We start from the raw sequence: 13,320 nt of genomic DNA, 5'->3' as shown, positions 1-13,320 counted from the left end.
GCGAATCAAGATTAACTTTATCGGTACAGAAGACCGAAGAGTGCGCAGAGGGAATATAAGATGAAAATCAGTCACACTATAAATACCATCAGTACATCACACATACTTCAAAAACATCCCAGTACATGTGAATACAAACGCAAGCGACATAACTTTGTAGCATAACGATGAGGATGACATTGTTTATTACTTGTATGTTCAGAAATATTGCAATATGTAGGTCTTCCAGGTGTAATAATATTACAGGGTTTTAAGACACCACTTACACGAAAACTTAGGAAATGAAAGGTATGTATATTAATATACTACGAACCAGATTTATATATTTTGTAATATAAAATCAATACTGATAAAAAAACCTTACGTCATATATTTTCCTTCAAGGTTCAGATGAAAAGAGAACCATCAAGTTCCGTATATAGTTAAATTTTATTCTTCCCATCAATAACTGCAATGAGTTAGTGGATGTAATACAGCATAATAGCCAATTTAAGTACTTATCAAACACACCTAAAATTCGAAAACGAGTCAAATCGTATGGATTATAAACTAAAGTGATTTAACTTTTCAGTACACTCTCTCTAAACTGATTTTACTGGACTTGGACTTATTTAATTTTGCATACTCCTAATCTTGGTCTGCAATCCGATAATGGTTTTTTCTGGTGTAGAAATCACTGCAAATTCCCGCACACTTTCTGAGTTATTGTGTCTCCAATGACGTTTCTCTCGCGAAGGGCGACTCTAATCTTCTTTATGTATCATGGAAAATCGCCAACTAGCTTTATGTTTTGAGAAGTTATTTTATTTAGACAACCTGTTTTGGCATCTCAATAATGCCATCTTCAGACCCCTATGCATTCCATGTATACGTAATCAGATATATCGATACTTGCATACTGGAGCCATCAATATCTGGATTATGTGGTGTTTGGAGTGTTTACTTCGAAGACTTGACAACAGAGTACACCTGGAGTCTCAGTAAGTGGCCAAAGATGATCTATATATCGTAGTCTAGATATAAAGTGTGGTGTCACCGCCAGACACCACACTTGCTAGGTGGTAGCTTTTAAATCGGCCGCGGTCCGCTAGTATACGTCGGACCCGCGTGTCGCCACTATCAGTGATTGCAGACCGAGCGCCGCCACACGGCAGGTCTAGAGAGACTTACTAGCATTCGCCCCAGTTGTACAGCCGACTTTGCTGGAAAGGTTCACTGAGAATTACGCTCTCATTTGCCGAGACGATAGTTAGCATAGCCTTCAGCTAAGTCAATTGCTACGACCTAGCATGGCGCCATTTATCCTTTGCTATGTATCTAATGAAGCATATACAGTAACAAGACCAATGTTCACCAATTGTGGATTAAAGTTAAGTATTCCAGCAGCTACGTACTTTTCTTTATAGCATTCATTACGTATCCTGTTCCAGACCTCACGCCAGCCTGCGTGAGTTAAACGCGTGCCTTTCGGTTACCCGTCACTGTGGATTGGCTGTCTTGCCAGTCCACTACATAAAGTGCATAGGGGCGTGAAGACCGCATTACTCAGATGCCGAAACTGGCTGTCTAAATAAAATAATTCCTCAAAACATTTGGTTGTTTGGCGATTTTCTTTGTTAAATATTTGACAGCACGATGTCCCGCATCCATATTGGATCAACAGGCAACTAATGTTTTTCCCTCTCACTCACTTCTCCTCATACTGGTGTGCTTTTCCGTTTAAGTGCGATCGCTTGTGTAATGCAAAAAAGATGCAGCTAACTACATTTACTAGCGGTTTACCTTGCATAGTTGCGCCCTGTTCATCCCTGAGATATGAGCAAATGTCTGATATATCAAACATTTAAGGTATTACAAAGCCCATGCCCGATCAGAAGTCGATGATATGTTAAAAACCCAAATTTAATTCGTACGGACGAAAAAGCGGCAACCGCACCAGCGCATTTAATTTTAATTTAGTTTCATGTTCTATGGATCACTTTTACGATTAATCGAAATGATGTGGAACGCTTAATTTGACGTACATACGTACAAATGACTACGTTCTGGCCATTTTTAAGTCATTGTTGTTGTTCTTGTTGTTTGTTGTGTGTGTGTGTGTGTGTGTGTGTGTGTGTGTGTGTGTGTGTGTGTGTGTGTGGTGTGTGTCAGAATAATTAATTCCTTCCCACCAGTGCTTTCACATTACATAATATAAATTCTTTTACGGAATAGCAGAAATCAAGAAGAAACTTTTTTTTTTCAATTTCTTTTCAAATTTAACTTTGCTGCGTATCAGATATTTTATACTACTGGGTATGTATCGATAGTTTTGGTGGCAGCATTTTGGATTCCTTTTAATGGCACAGACAACCTTAAGAACTGTAGTGGGTTATTATTAATGAGGAAATAAATTTACTGGGAAGCGGTAGACAAAATACCTAAATCCTTAAACAGACGCGTGCAAGATGATCGTGGGTAAGTAGCACATATCATTCTCATACTATGCTTTTGGAGAATGAAAACTTACTTTCTTAATAGATCAGCTACCTTTGAAAATCATTCCACACGACATTGTCAAATGAAAATCCGCAAACTTCCTGATTTGTCTCGAAGAGCAACTCTCGCTCAACTGAGTTGTTTCAAGAGTTCAAGAATTTTTTCTAATTTTAAATTATTTTCAATATGGACACATAACAATATTGACTTTTCTGTCTGAGTTATTACTTACTCACCATGTATTAAGTTTCTCAAAAGTGAAATCATCTAGATGACTAGAAATGAATAAATTGGTCTTTTTGATACCATTTCAAGATCATCACTCAATAAAACTTTTAACAAAATTATTTACTTTTTTTCTGTTGCTGTATGTATGTATGAATTGATGAGAACACTAGTGTCGTCATTTGAAAGAACTGTTGTACTTGTTGTATATTAGACGAATGGTGTTCCATATGTAAGAGTAACAATAGTGGACTCAATACTGAGCCTTGTGGAAGCCACACTCAGGGGAAGAAAAAGAAAAAAAAAAATTTCCCTGATTAAATTGGTTTAATGACGAAGTACAACGTTCCAGTACATTTTGTCAGATATGATACTATCCACTGGGTAAGGGTACAGTTAACTCCATAAAAGTATCGAGTAGTAAAGTGAGTTATTGTGATCGTTTCTTAGCTTTGGTTACTGATAATAACTTGATACCAGTGCCTACGAGTTTAATTTGTACACCACAGCATTGAAGACGATCACTATGTGATTGAAAATCGCTTTTGCTAGCAATAAACCATCAATATTACGGTCAACGCTGACCTTCCTTCTAATTAAGTAGTAAATTATTAGTAGCTATAAACACAGAAAAATTTTCGATATGTCAAATTTACCGGCTTCAAATACTATATGGTGTACTGACGAACAGTTTTATCGAATACTGGCAACGCAGTTCCAGAAACTCGAAGTGAACAATGGGCTAATACAGTCGTCTGCGTGCGTCATTGCGACAGACCAACCACGGTACCGAACGACGGCTTAATTCGGAAATAGGGACGCAAACACAGAAGGGCACACGATTACCGACGGCATGCGGCAGCCTTCCTGAATATGCACGGGAATCCCGAGCAGTTAATGTCACGGAACAGGCCGAAGACACCGACGGAACTACGGCGCGGTCCCCGGATCAATCAGCGGACAGGTACGTCGTTGGAAGGTAGGCCGCAATCCGCTGAATGTTGCATGAAAATAGCAGAGCAAACGGGCGCGCACGCGATTAAATACGGAGCGCCGGCAGTTAGCCCGACTCGTTACTCCGGGCTGGCCCCGGTATTCGGCGCGCAAATATTTATGTAGCACTTAGCGAAATAAAAGCGCCGGCGGCGGCACTGGAGGCTTACGCAACGACAGACCGCAATCCCCGGGATGGGGGCGCAAATACAGCGAAAGGCTCGTGGCGGGTGGGTTGTGCAGATAGCGAAGAGCTCGCCCTGCCTACCTCACTGCTCCGCGCCTCCCGATGTAGATGTACATTCGAGATAGCCACACCAGTAATAATAAAAACTCTGGTTCATGTGTCGATATTTATTCAGCGTGTCCCTCCTAACGCTGACGTCTACAAAAATTACATCAATTTTTATGTACACTACTGGCCATTAAAATTGCTACAGCAAGAAGAAATGCAGATGATCAACGGGTATTCACTGGACAAATGTATTATACTAGAACTGACATTTTCACGCAATTTGGGTGCATAGATCCTGAGATATCACTACCCAGAACAAGCATCTCTGGCCGTAATAACGGCCTTGATACGCCTAGGCACTGAGTCAAACAGAGCTTGGATGGCGTGCACAGGTACAGCTGCCCATGCAGCTTCAACACGATACCACAGTTCATCAAGAGTAGTGCCTGGCGTATTGTGACGAGCCGGTTGCTCGGCCACCATTGACCAGACCTTTTCAGTTGATGAGAGATCAGGAGAGTGTGCTGGCCAGGGCAGCAGTCGAACATTTTCTGTATCCAGAAAGGCCCGTACAGGACCTGCAACATGCGGTCGTGCATTATCCTGCTGAAATATAGGGTTTCGGAAGGATCGAATGAAGGGTGAGCCACGGGTCGTAACACATCTAAAATGTAACATTCACTGTTCAAAGTGCCGTCAATGCGAACAAGAGGTGACCGAGACGTGTAACCAATGACACCCCATACCATCACGCCAGGTGATACGCCAGTATGGCGATGACGAATACATGCTCCCAACGTGCGTTCACCGTGATGTCGCCAAACACGGATGCGACCATCATGGTGCTGTAAACAGAACCTGGATTCATCAGAAAAAATGACGTTTTGCCATTCGTGCACCCAGGTTCGTCGTTGAGTACGCCATCGCAGGCGCTCCTGTCTGTGACGCAGCGTCAAGGGCAACCGCAGCAATGGTCTCCGAGCTGATAGTCCATGCTGGTGCAAACGTCGTCGAACTGTTCGTGCAGATGGTTGTTGTCTTGCAAACGTCCCCATCTGCTGACTCAGGGATCGCGACGTGGCTGTACGATCCGTTACAGCCATGCGGATAAGATGCCTGTCATCTTGACTGCTAGTGATACGAGGCCATTGGGATCCAGCACGGCGTTCCGTATTACTCTCCTGAACCCACCGATTCTATGTTCTGCTAACAGTCATTCGATCTTGACCAACGCGAGCAGCAATGTCGCGATACGATAAACCGCAACCGCGATAGGCTACAATTCGACCTTTATCAAAGTTGGAAACGTGTTGGTATGCACTTCTCCTCCTTAAACTAGGCATCACAACAACGTTTCACCAGGTAACGCCGGTCAACTGGTGTTTGTGTATGAGAAATCGGTTGGAAACTTTCCTCATGTCAGCACGTTGTAGGTGTCGCCACCAGCGCCAACCTTGTGTGAGTGCTCTGAAAAGTTAATTATTTGCATCTCACAGCATCTTCTTCCTGTCGGTTAAATTTCGCGTCTGTAGCAAGTCAGTTTTCGTGGTGTAGCAATTTTAATGGCGAGTAGTGTATAAGAAAAATTACTCAGACAAGGGTTGTTTGGTTTCAGAAGTCGTATCTTCCTGTGCTACCGGAAATCATGTGAGAGAAGGATGTACGAAAACTGCGCCCAAAAAGAATTGGTGCCCAAAGAAATGTCTGAAAATCAGCCGAAGAATACTGGAAACTACCTGTTCACCGAGCGAGGTGGCGTAGTGGTTAGGACATCGGACACGTGTTCGGGAGTAGGACTGTTCAAACTCGCGTCCGGCCGTCCTAATTTCGGTTTTCCGTGATTTCCCTAAATCGCTTCAGGCAAATGCCGGGATGGTGCCTTTGACAGGGCACGGTCGACTTCCTTCTCCATCCTTCCATAGTCCAATGGTACCGATAACTTCGCTGTATGGTCCCCTCTCCCCGAATCAACCAACCAAACTACCTGTTCACTAAGTCACTGCTACTTCCTACGAGTCACCGCCGCTTGCACTCCGAAATTCCTGGTTCACCCCAGTTTGGTTTGAACAATCACCCTCCCACACGGGACTAATTAGGGGACGTCTATTAATTACGTGAGATCAAAATTGGCGGGGGGGGGGGGGGGGGGGGGGGATGTGGAAGTGGAAGGTCCCACGTCATCTTTTTAATTCAGAGGGCATACTGAAGAGCCCACCTATCTTCATGGCTTCTCTGAACTGAAGTGAATGCTTCATTCAAGGTGTGTGTGCTACGCCGGTCGAAATAACTGCGTGCCTGTCAGACGTGATATTGTGCAACGCATATAAATCCTTTGTTATGGTGTCCAGCATTAATTACTATCAAAAGTTTTATAATGTGTAGGTTAAGCGGGGTGCCAACATGCTGAAGCACACGTGCAAGCAAGAGGATAATCGTTTGTGGAAGAAAGCAAGGCTGATGTTCACGGACAGGAATCCTCTTAGTGATCATATAAATCTAGAAATTGAAAAGCTGACGCGTCTGCTCACGAGAGACTACTAAAATGTGTGTGATGACTTTAAATAGAAATTGAAATTAATCACTGGAAATAAAACTGTTAAAATTAATTGAAGCGGACAGCCATTGTTGATGGCGGATGGACCTTTGTTAGTGGTCAGACAGACTTCTAGAAAAATGCTGTAAAATTTAGAAATATCACTATCAGTTTTGCGGGGCCGGTATCTATTATTTACGGATGAAACGCAATTACAGCTTGGAGACTGTGGGCAGATCATTTAAGGTTCCGCTTTTGCACTCAAGGTTGCAAAATGCTTCCTGATAATCGGAAATTCATCTCAGGGACGCTGTAGCAAGTTGCAAACGAATAAGTGGCAGAATACTAATTGTATTCGTCCATCGCATGTCCACGACACGATCCGTTAAGCTCGTACTGATCGTTGGCTGTAACAATAAAGCACTAAATCATACTACGTGTCCTATACCTATTAGGAGAACTTTTAAAATGAGAACTCAGAGGCTTAATTTACATTAACTTAATTGCAAATGGTTCTAAAGCTCATACATGACACTTAAGTCAGAATTGAGAGAGAGAGAGAGAGAGAGAGAGAGAGAGAGAGAGAGAGAGATCCGAGCAGGAACGCTTTTCACTTACTTTCGAAAACAAAAACGTATTACAATTGATCGCATTCAGCAGCAAGCTGATTGCCGCTATATCTTTGAAATATTATTTGTGAAATAATAATTACATTTCACAAAATTGATTTATATAAGCTACTTAAATTTGAAGTTATTTACATTTAACAAATAAATAAGTGAAAATTTTTGTGCTTTGCGTCGTTTTTGCGACGTAAAATGTACATAAAATTATGTGGGTCTCACATGTGGTGTTTCGAAGGTACGTAATCATACGCTTCAAGGGAAGGTATAAACAATGTTGTCTTCCATCTGCAAAATAAGTAAAGCTAAAACGACATTTAATGTATACCAATAAAGGGTCAATTTTTTTAGGTATTGGTCAAAATGGTTAGTATACGATTAGTACTATTTTTGTGGAGCGTTTTTGTCCGTCTCGGTCTCTCTCTCCGTCCGAACACTACTCACGGTTGGCATGTTTAAAGTAGTGTTTTTACTATGTGTTAAAAACACTGATTCTCTTTCTAAATGAAACATGGTTTTGTTAAAGTGTTTTAATCAATGCTTAAAAGATAAAAATTTTTCATGTTTACATATTTTTTCCCCATTAAAGGATAAATCTCACTCTGCCTTATATGAAAAGTCATGATATCCAGTGTCAAAGGGAAAGCTGTTGTTTGTTATTGCGTTAAGTTATTTTATGATGCATACTCTCTCTTTTTACTGTATAACTTACTTAATGTACAGTTTCATAAAGCTAAAATAATTTTCAACTTGGAAATACTGTAATTGATATGCACACTTTTATTTACAAACAATTCTGTTTCCGTGTTTCGAAGTCATACCTACAGAAAGTGCACTTGTAGCGCTAAGAGTGTGAAGAGAAGCTATGTACAACTTATATCACGTACACACCTGCATAATCCTACCCTTTTAGTTTGTATAACAACACAGCTTATTTATACAACATGTACCATCTCCTGACCCCAGGGTATCGACCACATGTTATTTCAACGTATGCTTCGTCGAGCACTAGAGATACGAATTTTAAATTCCGTGTTTGTAATTTTATTTTTCCATTCTACTTTGTAAAGATCCGCTTATCAGAAAAAAAAATGTTGTGATTGCCTCAAACTGAAAATAAAATAAAATATAATCATTTTGGAATGTGTAAGTCTTAACACTACAGTTCCTGTTCGAGCGTCTTCAGTTCTCTTTATCAGGACACGACCTAAGGACAATCGCTCTTCCTACCTACCGCGCAAGTTGCTGAGTTCGGAGAGGGGGATTATTGCACCTATTCTCAACCTTTTCTGGACGCAAATTTCATTGGGCGCAGTTTACAGAACACCATGAATGTTTTCCTCTAAAAACAGGAAGATTAGTAGCATTTTTTAAAAAATGGAGCTAATGTATTTTTCGTGACAGAGTGATAGACACGCGGCAAAATCAAAAATATAACTCTTTTATAGATCTGCTATGAAAGTAAGGACTAAGTAGATACTCTCGGAGTAGCGAAGCAACTTAAGCCACTTAATAAAGACAACTTGTCCGGTCCACACAGCATACCACCTAGGTTTCCTTTTGCAATACCTAAATACTGGAAAGTTTGCACACATCACAGCGATATCCAAGATAGAAAACAGAAATGATCCGCTGAACTACAGGTCCGTAACTTCGAATTCTAGCCGGATTTTTGAACATATACTGTGTTCGAACATTACGAAATACCTTCAAGTACACGATCTACTGACGCATAACCGGCACAGATTCATTAAATATCGTTCTTGTGAAACACAATTGGCTCTTTACTCTCACGAAGTAATGACTAGCATTCCAGAAGGCTTTTGACACTGTTCCTCACAAGCGGCTTCTAATCGAATTGCGTGCCTTGTAGAGGGTCGTCTCAGCTGTGCGACAGGATTCGCAATTACCTTTCGGAAAGGTCACAGTACATAGTAATGGAAATGAGCGTTTGGCGTCATTGGCTGGAAGGCCCCTTGCGCGGCAGGTCCGGCCGCCTTGGTGCAGGTCTTATTACATTAGACGCCACATTGGGCGACCTGCGCGCCGGATGGGGATGAAATAATGATGAAAACAGCACAACACTCAGTCCCTGAGCGGAGAAAATCCCCGACCCAGCTGGGAGTCGAACCCAGGCCCGTAGGACGGCAATCCGTCACGCTGACCACTCAGCTATAGGGGGGACACAGTACGTAGTAATTGAGAGCGAGTCAGCTATTATAACAGAAGCATTAGAAGCGCCCTCCTGTTCTTAATCTATGTAAACGACTTAACAGACATTCTGAACAGCCCTCCTAGCTTGTTTGCAGATGATGGTGTCCGTCCTCTACTGGGGTATTGTTGCGCGGTATGGGGTAGATACGACTGACGTAGGGTTTCCAAAACGTTCCAAGAAGGGCAGCTCGTTTTGTAATATCGCAAAAGAGGGCAGAGAGTTTCACGGATATGATTAGGAAAATTGGTGTATTAAGCATTAAATTAAAAGCTTATTCACAAAATTTTGATCACCAACTTTCTTCTCCAAATGTCGAAATATTTTTTTTCACAATTACCTACATTGTGAGCAACGAACATCTCAATAAAATAAGAAATAATAGAGTTAGAGCTGAAATATTTAGGTGTCTATTTCTTCGTAAGTGCTATTCGAAGTAAGAAATAATAGAGTTAGCGCTGAAATATTTAGGTGTCTATTTCTTCGTAAGTGCTATTCGAAGTGGAGAGATTCAGAAATTGTCTCGAAGTGGTACTAGGAACCGTCTGCGAAGCACTTAAGTGTGAACTGCAGAGTAGTCATGTAGAAGCAGATGAGAAATGAATATGGGAATTTTTGTGCTGTTGATACGGCTGTCAGAATGGTGCGCCTTCTAAAAGTGGCGTAAATATCGCCTAATGACTTGCCCCAGCGAAGTTAGTTCCCTTGGAAAATGTCTCCAGCACACAATTTCTCACATCATACACTAAGCAGATTCAGAAGGATGTAGGTTGCAGTAGGTACTGGGAGATGAAGAAGCTTGCACAGGATAGAGTAGCATGGAGAGCTGCATCAAACCAGTCTCAGGACTGAAGACCACAACAACAACAACATGTATTTTTCCTCAGTAATTTCTTATCAGTACTACAAAAATTTCACTAAACTGCCGATCAGTTATTCTGATGCGTCATCAAAGCGATTTTCTGTAGTGTGGGCAGGTCAGGCATTTTGATTTAATATCCTTTCTCTGGATCTATCCAGATTACCAAAAAAATGGTTCAAATGGCTCTGAGCACTATGGGACTTAACATCTGAGGTCATCAGTCCCCTAGAACTTAGAACTACTTAAACTTAACTAACCTAAGGACATCACACACATCCATCCCCGAGGAAGGATTCGAACCTGCGACCATAGCGGTCGCGCGGTTCCAGACTAAAGCGCCTTTAACCGCGTGGCCACACTGGCCGGCTATCCAGGTTACCGATACTGCCTAAAACGCAGCCATAGTCTTGAGGTACTTTTCATTATATTTTTCAGCCGCAGTTAAGTCAAATGGTACCATTACAACTTTTTTCACTGTAGGTGGTATGTCATAATTCTCGAACGACATGTCAACGGTATCACTCCGCTAGTTTCGGGGAGGATCTACAGTTTCAGAACTACTGCGATAAATATTTTTCTGTTTTACATGCAAAAAGCACTACCGAACTTGACAGCCATTGACATGAAAAAGAAATTATACACGGTGTCTGATTATCACAGATACAAACGAAAGGGGTGCAAATAAGCAAACAGTGCTAATAAACAAAGGTCCGGAAACGAATGTTTTCACTGATACGACATATCACGACTGACTACATGACCACATTCTAACACAGTCCCCGCCTATCCAATTGCACGTATGCGCTGGGGGACAAACGCAACAGAAAAAGAGATTACTTTGGCAACGTTCATGTGAAGACAGGTTTCAGCAATTCACACCTTCTGTACAAGCTAAAAATCCTAGGGGTGTTCCGAGTTCATTGACAACCGCCCACAGAGCGATCCCGGCGTTCACCGACATTACCAACATGGCTAGAAAACACTACAGCGTTTAAATATCCACCACAAAAAAAAATCAATGAGTTCTAGTCGGGTGGCTGAGAGGGTATGCTATTGACGAGGCATGGCCGATACACCTGTCGAAGATTTGTGCTGTGTATTCCCGAACAGATGTTTTAAAGTGTGCTGGTGCACCACAGTGCAGGTGCCTTATACGCATACTTTCAGCATAAGGGACATCATCCAAACATTTGCGCCGGCCGCTGTGACCTAGCGGTTCTAGGCGCTTCAATACGGAACCGCGCTGCTGCTACGGTCGCTGGTTCGAATCCTGCCTCGTGCATGGATGTGTGTGATGTCCTTAGGTTAGTCAGGTTTAAGTAGTTCTAAGTCTAGGGGACCGATGACCTCAGATGTTACTGACTCTGTCAGATGCTGTTAATATACTCAGTCTTAGTACGTCGCGGATGGTGGAAAACCATTGGTTTCCGGACGTATGTTGTTGTTGTTGCTGTTGTTGTTGTTGTTGTTGTTGTCGTCGTCGTCATTATATTCCGACAGAAGATTAATTGATGCTGCTCTTACTGCTACTCTATTCTGCGCAAGCCTCTTGATCTTCGAATAACTGCTGCAACATACAACCTTCTGAATCTGCTTGCTGTGTTCAGCTCTTGGTCTCCCTCTACGATTTTTACCCGCCGCACTTCTCTCCATTACTATTTTGGTGATCACTTGGTATCTCAACTGATCGGTTCTTTGTGCCACAAATGTCAAATTCTATTCAGTACCTCTTCATTAGTTACGTGGTCTACGCATCTAATCTTCAGCACTCGTCTGTAGCACTATATCTCAAAAGCTTATATTATCTTATTATCTAAAGTATTTATCGTCTATGATTCACTTCCATTCTTGGCTACACTCCATGAAAGTACTCCAGTACCCATGTTTTGCTTTTCTTGATATCCATCGTGTGCCCTCCTTTCAAGACACTGTCCATTACTTTCAGCTGGCCATCCATGTCCTTTACTGTCTCTTACAGAATTATAGTGTTATCAGCAAACCTCAAAGTTTTTACTTCTTCTCCCTGAACTTTAATTCCTACTCCAATGTTTTTTCTTTGGCTTCCTTTATTGCTTGTTCAGTGTACAGGCTGAATAACATCAGTGATATGTTACTCTCGGTCCCTTCTCAACCACGATTCCCTTTCATGCCCTTCGACTCACAACTGCCGCCTGGTTTCTGTAAAAGTTGTAAATGCCTTTTCACTCCCTGCATTTTACCCCTGCTACGGTCAGAATTTCGAAGACGATATTCCAGTCAACTTTGTTGAAAGTCTTCTGTGAATTTACTAAAGGTATAACCACAGGGGCCGCGCGGGGTGGCTGTGCGGTTTGAAGCGCCATGTCTGGATTGCGCGGCCCCTCCTGCCGGACGTTCGAGTCCTCCCTCGTGCATGAATGTGTGTATTGTTCTTAGTATAAGTTAGTTTAAGTAGTGTGTAAGTCTAGGGACCGATGACCTTAGCAATTTGGTACCTTAGGAAGTTACACACATTCGAACATTTTTTATAAACATAGGTTTGCCTTTCCTTAAACTACCTTCTGAGATAAATCGTAGGTTTAGTGTTGCCTCGCGCGTTCCTACATTTCTCCGGAATCCAAACGGTCCTTCCCCGAGGTTAGTCTTCTACCACTTTTTGCATCTTTGTACCTATAATAGTTAAACACACTGTGTATTCTAGAACCAACCTAGTGCCAAACCAAGTAGCTTACGATATGTAGCCACACATTCGATGAGCTGTCTAGACTCAAATAGCTGTAACAACAGCACCCAATTCCCCACATTAGATGTATTTTTACTCAATAATTTTTGTCAGTTCTACAAAAATGTATCCGAACTGTACATCACTTGAATGACGCGTAAGATGCGATAACAGAGAATACTGTGAACGGCAACGTGAAAGATGTATGTAAGGAATGTGGAATATGTATGTAACGAGAGATAACAAATTACAGGAAAATTTAATAAAGCTATATGCGGTGCAACACTGCATCTGATAAAATTTCGGGTGTTGTTCAGGAATATTTTCTGAGTATTTTAATACAGGCATCTGTGGTGTCTGGTATTTGCATTTCGTTTAATTAAGTGCCCCCATTTATCTTCGAACTTCTATTGCACTGAAAATACACGCTCAACATTGTAAACGGCGGCAGTGAGCGC

At 41.8% G+C, this 13,320-nt stretch overlaps 1 protein-coding gene across 1 annotated transcript in view; it reads right to left on the bottom strand.

The window, feature by feature from the left end:
• Positions 1–13,320, bottom strand: part of LOC124789893 (protein-L-histidine N-pros-methyltransferase-like) — a 296,829-nt gene that overhangs the window by 183,263 nt on the left and 100,246 nt on the right. The window lies entirely within an intron of this gene.

The sequence above is a fragment of the Schistocerca piceifrons genome, chromosome 3 (genome assembly GCF_021461385.2).
Source record: "Schistocerca piceifrons isolate TAMUIC-IGC-003096 chromosome 3, iqSchPice1.1, whole genome shotgun sequence".
Taxonomy (NCBI): Eukaryota; Metazoa; Arthropoda; class Insecta; order Orthoptera; family Acrididae; genus Schistocerca; species Schistocerca piceifrons.
This window is presented reverse-complemented; position numbering and strand designations above follow the sequence as displayed.